Raw genomic sequence first — 19,835 nt, 5'->3', positions numbered from 1 at the left:
TCAGGCAGGAGGGAAGTGAAGCTAGGTTAACTGAAACAAAAGGAAATATTTATGTGAACTCTGGTGAACTGAAACAGCTGGGTCTTACAGGCCTGTGATCTGGGCATCAGCACAAACCAAAAGGGACCATCAGAATGGAAAGGATTGAGGTGGCCAGCATTCTTTTTGTGATTTTTTCTAAAACCATTCTTAAGAAAAATCATCTCCAGGAAACCGTGGTAGTAACAAAAGTGCACATGCCAAATTAACAGATCAAATAATGGCCAGAGCTGGCAGCAAGTGAAGGTCACTGTATTTCTGAGTCAAAAGACAGTCAGCAAGGACTTCATGGAGGATCTTCTACACATCCACAGGAGCTACGCATATACACCAGGAACATCCAGAAGAATTTGCTGCAGTGGAAAAGAACTGCAATCTATCATCCATAATTCTTCCTGTATAAAGAGAAATCCAATTGTCTGAAAGCATGAGGCAGCAGAAACTGAGTTGATATTTCAATTCAATTCACTTCAGTTCACCTTATTGACTTCAACAGTATGCAGAACGCTATCTTTTATCACTCAGGTGTCACTGTTCTTCATTTTTTGCATAGTGAATATGGTTATGGCCATTGATCTACTTATGAAATATGCACTTAGATTCCTCCACAGTATGTCTGGATTTGTGTCTGTGGATATCAAGAATTGTTCGTTGGTGGTTAGGTGTTTGGTTTGGGATTTTTTTTTTTTTTTTTGGGGGGGGGGGGGGTCGGGGGGTGTTGCAGGGGAAAAAGAGGTGGGCTAATACTGCAAAAGCAACCTCCACAAGGTCACAGATTTCTTTCTTTACAGAGTTCACTTCTTTTGCAGAGACTGTAATGTCATTACAGTTTCCAAGAAAAGCTCCATTTGTTCCATCTCTTTGGCATATCCTTGCAAAAGTGATTATGAGCCAGATTATAGTTGTAAACCATGTGAGAGGAAAAAGATTATCAAGAGCTCTTGACAGGATATCGTAACCTGGAAAATGTAATTTTCCTCGCCCTTTGCGACAGTCACCTTTTGTTCTGAAAAATGAAATCTGAAAATATAGATTACTGTGTAGAGGTCAGGCTTTGCTTCCTGCCATGCCTGAGGCTGTGGGTCAGGCCCTGGTACGCCCGACTACTGCCAGTACATCTGCAGAATGTCCTGCCTGGCTTTAAGTAAAACAAAACACCCACGACAGTGAACTGTTCTCCCTTCCTGCCTGAACTACACTGCTCCTCCCAAACCTCGGAGATGTTGTGGGTTGCCTGGCTTTTTTCCTCCTTTTATTTTCTTGTTCTTTCCCTCAGTTACAGTTTGGAACACGGAGGATGCTCGCAAGGACCCCAGCCATCCTCATTCCCATGAACTGCTCCTTTTGCACCTTTAAGTTTTACCACTAGATGGAAGCCTTGACCTCCAGAGGGACTCCGTTAGCTTCCTGACCATTCAATTGCACACTCGAGCTTCTCGGTGAGTTGTTTATCTACACAGTCAGAAATGTAAGTAACAATGCGCTGAGCTTAGGCATTTCTGTAGCTTATTGAACCGTACATGGAAAGTATAAACCTCTCAGGAGTGGTGGCATTCTCAGATAAAACTGTAGAGATTATTAGGGCTATGTAAATCTTTACCAATGATATGGAGCTAGATTGGATCAGCCATGGATAAGCAAAGGGAAGAGAACGGGATCACTGCTTCCCATCAGTCTCAGCACAGAAGGGCAGTCACCCGTGGTATATAGTGGGGGTTGCAAAGCCTGTTGAAGGCTATTCCTTTTGGCAGCACTGAGCTCCCCAGCGCAGTACGGAGGTTCCAGGATACAACATATATAGTGGCTATATACTCTGAGCTTCCTACAACATTGCTGGTTGCAAGGACCTCATGAATGAAGAGTGAGTTTTCAGTTGTTACTGTAAGAAATTACTCACCAAATACTTCCTATGAATGAATATTTTTTACATCTTATTTGGGAGTGGTTCACTATGAATTTTTATGTTCAGCATTCAAGGTGTTTAGGACATACAGCTCTCATGGGATCATCCTCTGACTGGGGAAATAGCCTTTAGTAATGGGGTATGAACCGCTGAATGCTCATAATTATGAGCTCAGAATTTGCTTTTGAGGAAAACTGATGTTGGCTGTTGGCCAACATCAATGAGATCAATGGGAGCTATTTCTGCTCCCAAGTGCCAAGTCAGATGCTGAGAACTCCACTGTTTTAGCAGACAGCAAATTAATTTCAATATTTAGACAAAGCAAACAGGAAACACAGTTTATTAAAATTTGTTTAGCAACTTAAAAGGCTACTCCTGGAAAGAATTACTGATGTTCATGTGTCTCTAGTCCTTACTTAGTCAATGGAAAGATCCAGGGGCAAAGGGATAAAGTTCCTTGGCTTTTGCTCTTCAATTATTTTTTGAATAAAATCGCAAAAATCTTACATAATCTTGCTGTTTACCCCTATGATTGTTCTCACACAGAGTACTGCAACTGTTATGCCTGTAGTGCTACTAAACCCCAGAAGAGTTTAGATTAGATGGTGTGCATGTCAACCAGTGGCGTGTGAGGTTACACCTGCACAGGTATATCTGACAGTGAAAGGTCAGACCCCTGGCTCTGAGGGCAACATGGATTAAGTCTACATAAATAGATTCTCCTTTCACCCCAGAAAACCTGACTTTGTCTTCAATGCCAGACAGAAATATCTCTGGTCTGTGCTGTTGCCCAAATTACAATGAGCACTGTTTGATGGAGTACTAGCTGACAGAAGCTAAAACTGATGAAAAGCATGTTGCCAGTGTGGACAATCGCAGGCTAGTCATGATACCATGGTGCCATGGACCTGTTTCATCTACCAGTATAGGCACAGCTGGTATAGATAAGCTAATTCAAAGGATTTACACACATTCAGTGTAGTCAAGGATTTGGTACACACTAGCACAAATCAGTACAGGTTAGGGAAAAAAGACTTCTATAGATTTGTTTTCACCACAACATACCTGGGAATTTCACATTGCCATTTGCAAATGATTTGTGTGTAACACAGACAGCAAAACCAACCTTCGCGTGGGCTTCACAGGAACCGCTTTTCTCTTGGGCTCTGCTTGGGGTTAGGATTGTGCTGTGGTTACTCTAGATGTCACTAATCCCTTCTGTTCATTCATCCCATCTCTTTCATAGTTCTGCTTGGTTTCATTGGGGGTCCTTTTTGTGGATTGGGACAGGAAAGGGAAGATGTACCATCTCTGTAAAACAACCACATTGTAACAAGCAATACTACTGCTATTACAAGGTGAATGCCTTATGTGAATAAGATAATGCACACCATATACATGTTATCTCAGTGGGATGGACTACTTAAATATAGTATGTCTGAACTTCAAAAGGACACTGTAAAAAACCATACTTTTCCTGGAAAATTGTTTGTTTGGTGTTACCACAAGTAACACTGGAGATTATTGTAATTGAAAGGGACGGAACATCTTGGGCCTGGGCAAAGTTTCTTTGTGTACACATTCCCATCCATTCCTGTGAAGCATATTACACGGGTTAGGGCATGGTCCTGCACCAGCTGAAGTTTCTTGCTAAGCTTGCCTCAACTTCACCATTACAGGGTGATAGCTTGAACTAATCATATTCAACTTGTATACACCTCTTATATACTAAGGAAGAAAGGAAGAAGCTACTGTTGAATGCAAATAAAACCCAACAAAAGCACCAACCGGCAGGAATCATGAGTGGCTGTACTATCTGAAAATACTCTGAATTCGTTTCTGAAACCAAGAGCATTTCAGGATGCCAGTGTCCCTTTAAGAATTACCATTTAATATGAAAGCTATTTGGAGAAAAGAAGCAAAAGTCTCACTGATAATGGTATCAGCATGAAATGAAGGACGAGGTCACTGTGTTTCATCAGTGCCTTCTGCGGTACAGCTTGTGTTTACTGGATGGAAAACTGTAAATAATAAATATGTGGTAAGCGTCTATAAATAGCACCTTTTTGTTATACTAATAATTTCCAGTTTTCCGTGATGTGCAGATGCCTCGGATTTTGCAAGCGGAAAATGCACGTACACAGAGTGGAGCCTGGTGTATGGGAAGAGGTGAGAATGCCAGCCTGATGGCTAAAATTTGAATTAATATTTGATTTTAGTTTTATTTTAATCTATAGTTATAACACAGTTACATGAACATTCATTTTATGGGCCAAACTGCTTAAATCTTTTCTTCCATTAATGAGCCAGCTGCTGCTGAGACATTCACCAAATTCTGTAGATTCACAAACTGTTCCCTAATCTAATTACTAATAAAGGTGCCCACAGAAAACTTTTTTTTGATTGCTCAATTTTACAAAGTTTAATGTAGTTTTACCTGTCAGAGATGTAAGTCAAAGGCTGCACTGGTTCCAGTGTCTGATATAATTAGGTTAATGGCATGAAGCCACTGGAGTGCAGAAATGCAGGCAGACTGCTCCATGCCCAGGAGTCAGAGCCATGGTCACATTTGCCCTTGCTGTCAAAGAGAAGAGAACGGCAGTGACAACAGTGGCTAGAAGGATCTTTCTAGAAATAAAAACTGTCAGGCTCTCCTTGCATTCTCATGCCCATAGGCAGCGGTCCTACAAAGTACTCCCACTTCCTAGGAATTTCACTAGATTTTTCTGGGGATGGCAGAGGACACAAAAAAACCCCAAACATCTCGGTCTAATGAAAGACATGAACTGCTGTGCTCCTCAGGTCTGAGTCTTTCCTTATATAGGCGCTAGCGTGAGAACATAAGGAGAGATCAGAATGAGGTCTCCCTGCAAGTGAGAACTCATCTCAAATGACTTGAACTTCCCCAGAAAAGCCCCTGACATGTTAAACATTTCACAGCAGTTTTCCTAAGTGTAAGAGTTTTCTTCCCATTTTCTTCCTGCACCTTGCCTCCATTTTTGTGGGTTTTTTTTTTCCTAGTTTCTATTACCCTGCTCTCAAGCTGTGTTTTAGTTCAGCTGTAACAAAGTCAATACTGGAATGAGCAGCAAACTGTCCTCCTTGGCCATTATTCTGGCTACAGAATGGCTTACCTCATTCACTCATCAAGTTTGTGATCAAGATCAAAGATGCAAAGTTTGATGTCACATCTATACACTTCTCCCACAACTGTTTCTCTTCTACAGAGTTGTAGATACAGGCAATTTCCACCTTGAACAATACCCACTGTCACATAGACTTGCCTGAGTATTATATGGAAATCATTACTAAGTATTACTGAGAAAGAGCTCAGTTTTTATAGACATGAGCCCTACTTTCATTAGGGTAGTCAGATTTCAGTTATTTATACACTGGTTCTAGTTTTTTATTTTCTCCTCAGAAAAAAACAAAATTACTCTCAGCCATAATCCCATTCTTGTTTCATGTGGAAAGGGAGGTGACTAGGAGGGACTAGAAAACATAGAGCAGATTAGCTAGAACATTCTCATTAGTGAGATTAATGATCACTGTGTGACCACCCACAACTCTGATCTCTCCCTGGCCCTGAGGGCCAGGTTATTGAGACTGTTAGGGATGTGCTATGCATAAGCATGATAAAATCTCAGTCAGAGCCTTAAAGGAGCTAGAGATGCCTGGAGACAACCCCTTAATAGGAACCAGAAGTGCTGTGCAGGTGGAAGGAAGGTATCTGGATATGACAGTGCTCAGGTGCAAAATCAGTCCGCATTCACATGGTGCTGCAACCAGTTTCACAATCCTTGTTTCAGATGCACCATTACGTGAATTCAGTCAGCGTGATTTGGGACTTGAACTGGCAGGTCCACCTGGCTTGGGAACATCCCCACCAACTGGGGAATCTCAGTACTGAGCTCCATTCCCAGGTACAGACATCCCTTCTAACATCTCCCCTCCACAGAGATGGACAGGGAGATGTCAGACAAGGACCTCTGCCAGCACCGCAGGAGTGGAGGTTGCATTAAGGACGTTTAACTGCGGAGTGGGAAAGGAAGCACTTGATAGTTTTTTAGGACATGGGCCTAGGCTCCCACTAAGTGACTAAAGCTAGAGTGGATTTCTAATGCTCTACAAGCAGTCCCTTTCTTCTCTTGCCCATGTATAGCTTCAAAGCAGTGGAAGAAGTCGTCCATCATTTAAAGAGAGATATTCTTACAAAAGAGCTCTTGAGCTGCTGGAGGCTTTTACTGTAAATTGAGTGCCTCCAGGAGTCCCAAAGCATACAACTTCTAGAGATTTTATTGTAAAATGGACTTCAGATAAACACCAGTAGCACCTCAGCTTCCTTGCAGCTGCTTTCTGTCTGCCCTGGCCACCCTGCCGGAATGGACTGGTGACCTACGAAGATCAAGAAAAGATCATGCAATAACAGTACTCACACTCACAGCTCAGCATCCCAACAAACTGCATGTTTCACCACTGTCGTCTAGATCTAATGTGAATCTTCTGGTTCAAGGCATGAAATCTGCCTTGCAAGTACATACAGGGGCTATTGATTTCACTAACAAAGCAGTGAAATTAGGTGTTTAAGATACTGCCTTGTTGCAAAAAGTGTGCTGCCTAGTACTTGAAAGGGAACAAATTCCTTTGCAGGTGACTCAGAGGACCTATTTCTCTTCACTGGCTTTGAAGGAAGCCCAGAGAGACAAGTTTCCAGGTGTCTAAACTTCAGCAGTCTGACCACTTGCCCACTAATCTTCTCCAAGAATATTTGCTACGTGGGAGTGAGGGAGATCTGCCGGAGCACAGCCACAGTCCTGCAGCACCATGTCCCCAGTGCTGTGCAGGGCAGCAGACAGGCAGCCCGCGGCCAAGGGCCTTACTGCAACAGCCATGGCAACACCCCATCCCCTGTCCCCTAGGCAGAGCACTCAAAATCAGAGGAGCTCCTGTCTGTGCAAGGCCTTTTTGCTAACCTGCAGTACAGAGGAGTCAGGGCTGGTCCTAGTATGTTTCTTAAATGCATGAAAAGAGAAAAGAAAGCCAAGCTGCAAGTGAAAAGCAGCCCTAAAATAAGCTCAAAAAAACCAACGTGATGAATATAATGGAAAAGTTTCCTCCTATAACCAGACCTGTACAAATAGTGACAAAGGCAAATAGCAATGTCTCTCTTACAGACTAAAATATTCTGCTACTGAGGATGCTGTTGAAAGTAGACCTTTATTCGGCAAATAAAGAGATCAGATTAGCAGCAGGATTCATAGCCTTTTAGATTTCCTAATATATGCAAAATAACAAAGTCAACACTCTTAGAGCACTTCATAACTTCATAGCACTGTGTAAACATCACCTAATCATATATCTCAACAAACCCCTATAATATTCTCAATGCCCCAGCAAGAGCTAGTTTTAACCAGCCACCTGCTCTGTGGGAAGACTGGCTTTCCTTTCTGTCCAGCCTTTTGCCTCCCCTGCAAGGTGGCTAGATACGGCTGTGGTCTTCTGCCACACACACTAGAAGAGAAACCTACAGCAGATAAATCACCATATAATTATTGGACTGTAAACCACTTGCTATTTTTTGTTGGCTTGTGAAATGATCCAGAGCCCACACTCAGTTCCCTGAGCCACCTAATACCCCTTCCACTGCCATTGCAAAATTAGTCACAGGCTATACCATAAGCTTTCCACCATTATCACCCATTAAAATTCTTCCTTACTTACAGAATGTTTAAAAATATGTTATTATATCATGGCTGATATAATCATGGCTGACAATGTGGGTGGGGAGGTGAATAAGACTTTTTTGGTCCATTTACTTCTTCCACTACCCAAAAGCTTTGCCAAAAATGCAAGAAAGGAAGTAATCACTCAAACAATCCAATAAACATTTTCTTCATGTGGGTGATCTCACGATACAGCAACCACAGTAACTATAATAGTTACTAAAAGAAACTTTTCTACCCCAGATAAATGATCTTATCCCACAAGAGACGTTGGCCTAGCAGAAATAGGCAGTACACTGACAGTAACATTAACTGTAGTTTATTGGTTAGTACTATAAAGCTCCTTCAAGAACAAGGAATTTGGGGGCATCTGTCTATACAGGAGAACACTATCATAAGCCTCGACACAGTCTCCCTGCCACCCACATGTAGGCTGCTTCTCCAGCAATGATGAGAGGCGGCATGCAGTGTGAATCACCCTGAGGGTGCCTGGCTTTCTGCACTGACTAAGGAAGGCTAACGACCTGGTCAGCTAAGCTCCTCACTTAAGAATGCTCAGAAGAGCGCCTAATATTAAGCAAAATTCATTCTGTCTGATACCTGTTTGGTATGGTCACTGTTCCCCTGGAATATAAAATGGAGCTGCACACAGGTCTTTACCCAATGAATTTGCTCCCTGCTTTCATGCACGGACAACCCCCATTCTTCTCTTTCAAATATTTCAGACAAATCACTTCCCTTTAACTTTTCCCCAAGTGGAGGCTTTTCCTCTATACTCATACACTGCGCTGGTGACTAATGCATCTGGCTTTTTTTACCTGTAAGTTAACACCACTAAGTTCTCTGGACAAAGATCTGTTTGTCTCATACATTCAGCAGAGAATTCTGAAGACCGAGAGTGGATGGAGAAGATGACATAGCCCTTGTTTATAGCAGTGCAGATTTTAATGTACACCTGCACCACCTTATACTAAATATTCTCCAAACTTCAGCTGACTGTCTGAGGACAATAGGCAGGTGCTAGAACTCATAGTAAGAGGTATTTTCACTCTGGTTTCCTGAGAACACCAAAAAAAAAGTGGATTTTGGAGGAAGACAAACAAATAGGGTAGGGACCATGAAGATGAGCTAAAGGAGGTCAAGCTGTGGGAGTTAAAAAAAAAAAGATACTTCAAAAAAAGTAAACCCCTTAGGGTTATGAGCCAAAAGAAAGGGCAGAAGATGGCAAATTATATAAAAATTGGAGGAAAAGAAAGGGATGGTGTAATGTTGGATGGGATAAGAGGATCCTCGGCCTTCCTATTAACCACTCCATACTTTTTTACATTACATTACTCCATACGTTACATTTCATTATGTATGCACATTATGTACATTACATCACATTACTCCATACCTTTATCCTGTGAAGCCAACATTTGAATTAATGGCTCATATTCAGAACAATAACAGAGATGTAGATTTTGAAGAGTGCTGAGCTTCTGCATTGCCCATGGACAGTAAGCTCTGAAAATCTTGTCAGTTTTATGTGGAAATCTGAACACAGATGTAGATACCTAACTTTAAATGGATAGACTTGAAAGTGATTGTCTAAATGTAGGATGAGATTTTATTTGATAAATCCCAGGTGAATAAACTTGGCATCTGAATCATTACTCCATGCATAGAACTTCTGGACAACAGTTATGGGAGCAACTTCTGGGCAAGCAGAAGTAACTTGTAAAACTTCTTCTCACATTCTTTGAAGAAAGGCAAGTGCTTAAAATCATGTATTTCTTTTCTTCCTTTGACAGCCTTGGAATAAAATTTTTATAAGTTTTCAGACCTTTTTTTTTTTCTTTCTCCTAAGTTTTTCTTACAGGTTTTTGTGGCTCTTATAGCTCTAGCATTATTGTGGAAAACAACTGAAAAGGAATTATTTATGAGATCAGCCCTACAAATACAGAACACTGCCCATAGTGCATGTTCCAAAAATACTGTGTAGATCCATAACATACTATGTAGTAATAGGCCATAGCAAACAGTCCGAGAAATGCCAACATGCACACACACATATAAGGGTATAAAGGATATACATTTTCAAAGTGAAATTTGACATTTTACATAGCAGTGCCATTTGCTGAACAGATAAAAATAACAAATAGTGTTGTCTTAGAGTTGAAATTATCAGTGCATTTTCAGACAATGAACATAACTGCTTCACTGGTTTCATGCATTTCTATTTGCCCAGAATCTGTTTCTAAACCATTTCATGAAAGTCACATACCATTTCTTTGAATATAAACAACATTCCTCACTCATAGACAAGAACATGCTGATCAGCTTTGTTGAATAGCCAGTTAAAGAAGAGATGATGAATATATTCCCCATTCTTTGTGGAGTGGCTTTTTTTTTTTTTAACACACTGACGTGCTGTGATGAGCACTTTATGATGCATAACTGACTGGCTCTAATACCACTTGATCCTTTATAAATTAAGAGGCAAGAGACTACAGCCTATCATGTAACTCCATTACTGGGATTTGGATTAAAAGTGTCTTGCACGTTATTGTCTGTCTTTTAGCTGCTAAATGTTAGGTACCTCGAGAACAGCTTTTGGAAACCTTTTCTCAAGTAGTCCTTTTACTGCCTGCCCAAGTTTTCTGCAAGGATCTATTTGCCAGTGAGCTGCATGGGCCCAAGTCTGGGGGAAAATCCAGCAATCAACAGAGAAGAGGAGTAAGTTTACAAATAAATGTTTCCATTTCATTTCCATCCGCATTGCAAAACCTGATCCTGGCTACTAGCATAAATGCTTTTATCTGCATAATTATTTCTAGGTTCATCCTAAAAAGATTTTACCTGTTAAACTATGGTAGTGACACTTTTCCCAAGAGATCTGTTATAGTAGGTGTAACAGCAGGTGCAACAGCAGTTAGGCCTTTTCCTTTCATCTTCGAGAGTCGGTGGGTTTTTAAAGTTTAAAGACAGCTTGCTTGCTCCTGCATTCTCCTGGGGTATGGGGCTTTCTACTGCAGCACAACCCTCCTGCCCTGAGTCACACAGCCCCTGTACACCCAGCAGATTGGCCACGTGGAATTTTATGGGAAGGAGTAAAATTAATGTGGAGGAGGGAAATGAGAGTTTAGACCCCCTCCTCCCCTCTGCCACAACATGAGGGGAGAGTTGTGCCCGCTGCCCACAAACAAGGCAGAGGGCCAGTGGGACTAGGCAGGGCTGTGCAGGGCCAGGCCACATCCTGCAGTGTGATGGAGAGAAGATACATTTCAACCTTACTGTCATGAACAGGACCTTCTTCTTCCTCAAAGGCAGAATGTTTAAATCCAGCTGTGTTTCTTCACACTTGGGGGCAGCTGGGCTTCGGTTTGTACAACAAATAGCTCAGAGCTGAGGTGCAATTGGTAACTTTGATAGCTGGACATTGTCTTTTGACATCTCTTTGTGGTGATTGATGTTGTTACCTTTATTCTTCCAGACAAACCTTTTCCCCCATCAAATCAAACCAACATATTCAGAGAGGCTATAACCACCCAGCTGTGTACAGGGTGATACCCATAAATCACAAGAGGTCAGCTCCAGGCAGCAGCACTGCCAGCCACTAGCGTGGAGGTCTTGGCAGATTCACCAAGAAGCTTTTGCTACATCACAAAACTCTGACCGAGGCATATCAGAGCTGAGGACAATCACTGTTAGATTAGATTAGGAGGAATGAAATCAGAGTGTAACTGCTGCCAAGACAGCTTTCCTGTTTCGTTAAAACTTTTTTCCTCATCACTACTAGAATGCTACTAGAATGTGTAGCATTCACAAAATCAGACACATGTTCTCATAGTCAAACCGCAGCCAGACAGAGGTGGGCTAAGAGCACCTATGCTCTGATCCACTTTGTACATTCTTATGATCCCTGGCCTTCTTAAGTATCAAAGTCACATCTTGAGATAAATTAGGGAAGTATCATTAGCAGTTTGCCCTGTCCTTCTGCTATTCTTAAACATCTCCTTTTGGCCACTGAATGAGAGACACTGCTGGGCTATATGGATCTTGGATATGACCTCGTACGACCAATCTTACAGCCTCTAAAGAAAGAAGATTTCAGAGTAGCCAGGGATTCCAGAAGGCACTGCTGTTCAAAGGGAAGGCACTCACACGCTCCAGTGATGGGCAGCCATCCAAAACACTAAGGTAGATGGATGGCAATAAACTCCAGAGATAAGCAGATGACTCCCAAGCTACAGAACGAGTTCGCATCAACAGATACTAATGGTCTTAAGCCATTTTATGAACTTCTTACAAAACGCTAGAGCAGCTATTACATGTCTGAGCTTCTTGAACATCAAAGATATTTTCATAACGTTGATTCATACAAGCCAAAAGAAGTTACGTAATTTTCAGTTAAAACTTGCAGACCACCAAAATATAATCCAAATTTTTTTCCTAATAATCCTTTCTGGCTAATGCATTTTGGGGCCAAGTTTCTGCCCTTCATAGTTTTATATAGTCCAGTTATAGTTGTGCAACTCTTTCAGTGCAGTTTGAGAACAGCAGCTGAAGTTAAATTGAATCCGGGCTGCTGTGGTCCTGTCCTCTGCCCTGGAGGGGCCACGCACTGCCAGCCATGCTGTTCTGCCCCTCTCTGTTTTCTTGCTGCTGGCATTTGTGCAAGCAGAAGGTGAGTGTCTCCAGGAACTAATTTGGCTGAAGATAAACCACTTCCTTCCTCGGGCTGGTGTTCAGTCCAATCAGCTCCTCCAAATTCTCCACGTAGTGTGGAGATGAGGAGGTGGACATGCATGGTCAGGGACAAGAGAGAAGGGCAGAATTTGCAGCCTCACTTCAGCTGAGTATTAGCTGCTGAGGAGCTCTGCTGCTAGGAAAAGCATGAGACACCCTGGTTCTGCAGGTCATTGGATGATGCAGTTTGCAGGTTTAGTTGAGACCTTTAATTTGATCCATAAGCTCTCAGAAAAGGCCACCCTGGTACAAATGGATCAAGCAGAAAACTGGGATGGTTTACATTCTTTCAGCGATTTGCCTGCTGTGGGAGGACATTAAAGAACTGCCTGACCCATATGTTAAGGCAGAGTGTTTCTCCTTTTAAGTCCTGGTGATGTTCTTTCTATGGTTCCTATACAAGACTCTGCTTTCATTCCTTGCCAGTTTTTAATAGAAGCGCACATTTATATCAAGTACCATTTCTCTCTCGCACCTGCTTCTCTCCATGCTGATCATCGATGACACCTCTGAACCAAAACGCTCTTGACTCACAATTCACTGGCAATCATTGTCTCCTAACATTCTCAGCACAGGTAGAGACACAATGTATACAAGGTTGCTCCCGACATGAGAGAAGGGATATTTTAACATTTCTTCTCTCACCGTATCAGTAAAAGGAGTAGTTATAGCCTCAGGCTAATGCAGGAGGGGAAAGGAAAGCTGTACAAAGCCACTGGACCCAGTAGCTCCTACACCAGCCAGAGCAAATGGGAGTTCAACATCTCCCTCTAAACCAAACAAATCTACTCTTGTTTACTGGTATCAGAAGTGGAAGCAGAATCAAATATCTTCTAGCAAAAAATATTTCAGTTTTATTTCTGTGATCTACTTCTCTATGTATACCATGGCTTAGATTATGCGTAAAACAGGCATTCCTGCTGTCCACTTGATAAATTAGTTGCTAAAACTCGTAACTACAGGATGAAGAGTTTTAGCAAAAACATTTAAACCTATTAGGACTATCTGATTGTCAATCTTATGATTAAAAATTTATATCACAGGTAATTCAAAACTGGATTTTTAAAAATGTGGTAGAACAATTAAGAAATAAAATCTCCCTTGGAGATCCAACAGTGTTTTAAATGTAGCTGCTTTCCAGAGTAAAATGTTTTACTGTCACGACCAGCTGCAAAGGAAAAAACCTGAAGATCATTTTCCCCTTCAGAAGACTACATGTAAAAGCTGCTATAATGTTTACTGCTGCTGCCATAGGGGTTTAATCCTTCCTCTTTGAACACCAGTGGGTACAGCATTGGTCCTTGAAAATAAATGTTTCCTCTGCCTTGTAAAGCACACTATTTCATTACAAACTTCATCTGACAGGAGTTGCCATGGTTACCATCATAGGAGTGCTTTTGTGAATATGATGATCATTCACTGAGTATATGTGGAGGGCTCAGGATGTTCACCAGAAGCCAAAACTGTCTCACTGACCTTATAAAAGTGACACCAAGTCCATTGTCTGCTTTTCTGAGAAACTTCACACACCTGGCACCACATGACACTTGCTAGCACTCCTAAAATGACAACTAAAACATTTCCACTGTGCTTTAATGGATGTGTGCCAATACACTCTTAACGCTTCCATCAAGGGAGAAACCAAGCAAACACTTGAGCGTCACCTAACACCCACTCTGGCTCAGGCCTCCCCAACTCAACAAGTCCACAGAAGACAAATACATTCTCCATCCATCGGCCAGCACAGATCAGAGTAGCCTCTAGCCAAGTGGGCTAAGAGTACCTGGAAATAGTGCAAATTTGTAGGTCTACACCCAGTCATTAAGTTCTCGAAAGCACCTCTCCAGTACCACTGGAGTCCCAGATTGCCTTGTTTGGACTGTGCTGGTGTGCTCTCTCTTGTAGGGCACCAAAGGAGAGGTGCAGTGTAGCACCAGCAGCTGGTGACCAGAAGAAGGGGAATTCACCTGCATGACCTCCACATCATTTCACATAACTGTAGCATGTAGTCCACACCAGGCTTTCCACATTCAGGGATGTCCAAACTGGTGCTAAGCTCTCCTAGGTTCCCTCACACCAGTGACATTTGGGTCAGGATTTGGAGCAAAGGCTCACCTCTTCTATCTTATCTGGGATGTTGGTACTGATCAGTCCACTCGCAGAGCCTGGGGACTGACTCATTATTGTTTAAACAGAGCCACTGCCCTGAAGTCCCAGCCTGGGTGCTAATCCTGGTACCTACATGCAGCAAACCTACTGATTACATCCACATAAAAGATCTGGCTAAATGGGATCATTTGCAATGTGAAAGCAACAGGAATTCCTTCAAGTCCATGACACAGAATCACCTTGACTTCACGTCTCCTGAGAAGGGCTTTCTATAGTCCAGCTTAGTCAAGCCTCCAACTAGGTGGTTGCACAGAGATGGCGTGCAGCTCTGCTCCCCCTTGTACTCCCGTTGAGTTCTGGGCTTCAGGATGATACAGAAAGGGACTCCAACTACTCAAGTTTTTATAGCAGTTGTTACTGAGTGCTAGAAGTTTTCAATAAAAAATTTAATATACTAGAATTCAAGTAAAAAAGAGCAATTTGCTTATAAAATACATATTTACTGCACTGTACCATGAACTTTGGTAGGAGTGTGCATGCTAGGGTTTTCAAATGAAACTTAAAAGAGTGGGACCTGGGAACCAAAATCCCTAAAACTCCACTGAAAACCCTTGCCTCAGTGCTTTGAAGAAACAGCTTTTTATTGCATAGTTGTATTTTACCTCAAAATTGTAGAATTTTAGGAGGTTGGGTGTCTGCCTTGAGACCTACCACAAATGAAACTGACCTCATCATAACCCTTAAAAAAACCCAGCAACCCAACAGTCTATGTGAGAAACTGCCACAAATATTTTGGCAACATTTACCAGTCTGAAAGTCGGTCTTTAAGGCTGACCTAGCATGAAGACGGAACCATATGCCAAGCTGCAACTCCCCTCCTCCTTCCAAAACTGCAGTTGTCTCAATTTTTAATCCACAGCCCAGTGTCTTAAGTCCAGTAGTGAATGTTAACAAAGCCTTGACCTGCAGAGCGCTAATTTCCTCTGGGACCACTAAAGAAGAAAACCTTTCCTATAAATGCCAGATCGTGTAAACTGAGAAGTTCATCACTGCAACACCTAGAGTGGGATGGAAAGTGCCAGGAATGGAATCCAGAACCTCTTATTAGGGGCGAGATTCTGCCTCCAGAGTCAGGTAGCAGAGGATAGAGACAGCGTGATTATAGTCCATTTTAAAAAGTTTTAGTTGGGAATTAAATATCCCATCCTTCAGCGCTTTGTCTTTTCTTTGTTTAGAGTCCTGAATCCTCTGCTAAGCTGGGACCGTGTTCTGTCTCTCAAAAACTAGAAGGGCTTTTTAATTTATAGTATAATTCCAGACGGAACTGCAGTAGCATCTGTCCCCATTCCTTTTGGATTGCACAGAAAAACGGAGAGATTCAAAATGCTGCATGATAAGAACTGAACTGAGTACTTTTTTTCCCACCAGTGTAACCTTACCTCCAGAATTTCAGTTACATGAAAAGGGACACATTTTCCTCCCCTCTCCCTACCCTACAGTGAAGCTCTGCCACTGTATAGAAAGAAATATAGGGGAGAGGCTAGAAATACTCCGTAAGTGATACCCGAATCAGTAGGACATTCACATGGGACAATGATCAAAACAGCCACTTCTTTTCACTCACTCCTCTTTTGGCTGGAGAGCCAGGCTCACACTGCTCTGCTTATACTCTACCCTCACAGCTGGTGCAGGAAAGATGATAGCCCAGCAGGCAGAACTCAAGAAGCAGAAGAGAGATTGAAATTTGAATCCAGGTGTGGATTCATCAGGGAAATTGATGCTTTTGCTTCCTCTTCTGTTTTAGCACACATATGATCTGATGCGGTTCATCTTTCAGCTTTCCACTCCGCCTTTCTTCAGTGCGAGGTTGCAGCTATCACTCTTCTGCACCATGTCCTCCGTTACTAAGATGATTGTGTGAGGGATGAGGAGGAGGTTCTGCTGCCTGCACTTCCTTCTGTGAGGACAGAGGTTACAGAAGCTGGAGGCTGCACTTAGGTGTTGCTTAACCTTGCTGATACGAGCCAAGATGGCCAACCTTGTACAATCTGGACATACAGCTCCAGGCACACTTAGAGTTTCCTTTGGAAGGTAGATACCTCCTAATTAGCCACCGTGTAGGACTTACCAGGCTAACAGATTTGAACAGTCATAAAAATTCACTTTACATCCTGTTTTAAGTACCTTAAGTCCTATTTTAGATAGGACTAAAGGCAACTAGAAGCAAGAGAACTTTCTGCAGAACTAGCATTAATTTCACATCCTCTATGTTAGTTTGCTTTTGACAACAGAGTGGTTTACTTGTTTGTCTTCTTTGGAGATGTCTCCTGATACTTTTGTGTCTGACAGTCTTTGTGACCACTGCTACTAAATGCTATTTAATGAAAGGCTTGAAATTTGGGAAAATTTAATGTAGGAATATTTTCACTACACCTTCACATTTAAACCAGTATCACAGCCTCGTAAGTATAAAAAAGTAATTAAAACTTCTCTTTTCAACAAACCCTATGGGGAAGCTAATGTGAAGCGCGGGTAACAGAGAAAATCTAAGTAAGGGCTAGGACTTAACACCTCATTCATTAAAATCTCTGAAATGCTTGGAATTCAATGCAGAGAAGTCTCTTTTTCACCATAATTATGTGAAAGACCAGAATAAAACAGAGTTAAATGAGGCAAATATATAAATAAGAGAACCTAGAGTTTGTGGTAGCTTTACTTACTATCTTAATTATATATTTCCTTCAAATGTTTCTTTTTTCCCTCCCTGGGACAGATGGAATGAATTAATCTTAAATGCAGCATAAAATCTATTCCAGATCCTCTCATATGCCAGTGCTTAAACATAACTAACTAGAATAATAAAAGTCAGAGATGGAAAAGATCTATTAGCTGACCACCTAAAATTTTACATGGAGAAATGTATCAATTTAACTAAACCTATTCCTAAATATTTAAGGAGGTTTGGTTACATCTTAAATCAGTTCAACAGTGGCTAGAGTCAATTTATTTCACTTTGAAATCACACTTAGGAGCAAATGGAAGTGACCTGCTCTTAAGCACAGTCACACTAACTAAATAAATGCATGCGTGTAGACTAAGAATCAGACAGGCAGCAGGTCTGCCCAGTTCTAGTAACAGAGACTACCGATACCTCCTTTGGGGGGCTCAGGGTCCTTCACTGCCATTGCAGTTGATGAAGAATAATTATTTACCCATTCCCAAAACTGAGGCTCAAGCTGGGAATCAAGATATACTGAATTAATGTCTCAGTTTTGCCTCTCTCTGGCCTTGGATGAATCTCTTAACACCACATTATCTCCGAAAACACGTTAGTGCCTCTTACCTGAATAATGTGATTCGAATATGAGTAGGCTGAGGACCAGCTCACACCATGGTTACTTTCATAGCCAGGGTCAGCATTTTGCTCCCAGTCCTAAAAGAAATCATATGCATTTAATTTTGTGAGTAAATTGGTTTAGGTGGCTGTTTACCAGTCATGAAGGATAGAAGCGTTTGTTCCTGTACATTCTGAACCACTACAGAGGTGCCTGTACAGGACTGTTCTGTGCAGGCACTTTTTACAGCATTTTGTCCAAATTAGCTTTTAGCAACTTCCTGGGGGAAAGACAGAAAAGAGATTGTAATTAAAGGGGCTTATTCTGTACCTAAAGCTTTATATTTATGGTAATGTTTATGGGAAATCCTCTGCATAAACTGAAAAAGTCACTTATAGTGCTTTCAGAATGACATGCATGCAAACCTAGCCAGATATTCAAAACAGATTAAATACCAACTTTTCTATACAATGATTGTTTTCTAAATCTTGATGAATAGTAGAGGCTGAAATTTCTTCTAAAGATCACGGGAGACACACGGTGGACTGACCTCCTGCGATGCCAATAGGCCACAGCATCTCTCCATGTCAGAGCAGTGGGAATTTACCAGTTTCATAAGCATTTCTGGTTTTGGTGCCTGCTCATTGTTCCTACAATATGCTAACACTGTGAGACCTCTTCCCAAGGTGTTCTCCTTTCCTTTGATTTTACAAGTGACCTACCCACATCCAGGTTATTTTAGAGAACCAGGGCCATACACTGTTAGAGACAACAGTGGCATGAACTACACCCAACGTGAGCCTGTTAAACAATATTATATGTTATTATTAATTTGTGCTACTCTATACCTATATGTGGCTTATTGTACCACCTGCAAGCATGAATGTGTCTTGAAATGAAGGACACCAATGCCATACAACGTAGACATAGCTAAAAAAGTACTGGTGGCGAACTAAACCCGTTTAGTACTTCTTATGCCAATGTAAGATCGTTTCATGCAGTATAATTTTACATTCTGGTCCATTTTATGTCTCAAATATTGAGATTCTCACTATTTTTCTTCTGTCTTGTATGGCACAAATAATAAAAAGTAGAAGAAAACATTTCTTTTTAAAAAACTTTTCTTTTTACTTCTGATCACTTTCTGCAAGTAGCCATCTCCTGCAGCTGATACTAATTTGATAGTTGGAGAATTTTGAAGAGAACATTTCAATCCATCAAACCTGATACTTTCCACAAAACATTAATGGAAGAGGTTTCACAGTTCTGGGATAGATTTATTTTTTTAATTGTCCCACAATATCTTGATTGAGGGAAACACAGAACACCACCTCCGAGTTCTGTGCTTGAACCTGATCCAGGACAAGACACAACTGCTGGTCTCCCAGCTTGGAGACACAAGCAAACAAATCGGTTCTGTCCCCTTCTCTTGTCACCTGCTACAGCCTGAATGACCAAGTGGATTAAGGAAAGACTAATTTTTTGTCTGAGTGAGAGAATGCTTCACACCTGTGTGGGTGAATATTTGTATTTGTGTAAGTGACAAAGAAACAGAGAGGTGTTCACCTCCAAATACAAAACGCAGCTCTTCACTGCACTCTCATAGCATTGAATATGACTGCTCCGCTACCGGTAGGCTTTCCTACATCAGCATTTCTTCACTGGCAGTATTCAAAATGCTCCTTTTGCATCACATCATTTTTTGTCATCACCACAGAAGTTCTCATGGGGTTGGAAAACCATCCCCTGCGCACTTCTGTGTGTGATTTCAAATTATATTCGATGCAATGAGCAAGTGCCAGGCAGCACTAAGGGTGACTGGAGAAAGCTCAGCACAGCAAAAGACTTCAGATAAAAAGGCTGTAACAGCGGATACTCCAAAAAGTCATGGGTAGTGAGGATATCCATCCAACAGGCTCCCTTTACGGATACGGGGTGCAGCACCTCTCAGCCCTTCTTCCAACTGGAAAATCAAAATGAAGGTCCTGTTTCTAA

Source organism: Phalacrocorax aristotelis, chromosome 1 (assembly GCF_949628215.1).
Source record: "Phalacrocorax aristotelis chromosome 1, bGulAri2.1, whole genome shotgun sequence".
In the NCBI taxonomy this organism is placed as follows: Eukaryota; Metazoa; Chordata; class Aves; order Suliformes; family Phalacrocoracidae; genus Phalacrocorax; species Phalacrocorax aristotelis.
The sequence above is the reverse complement of the archived record's forward strand: the minus strand, read 5'-3'. Positions refer to the sequence as shown.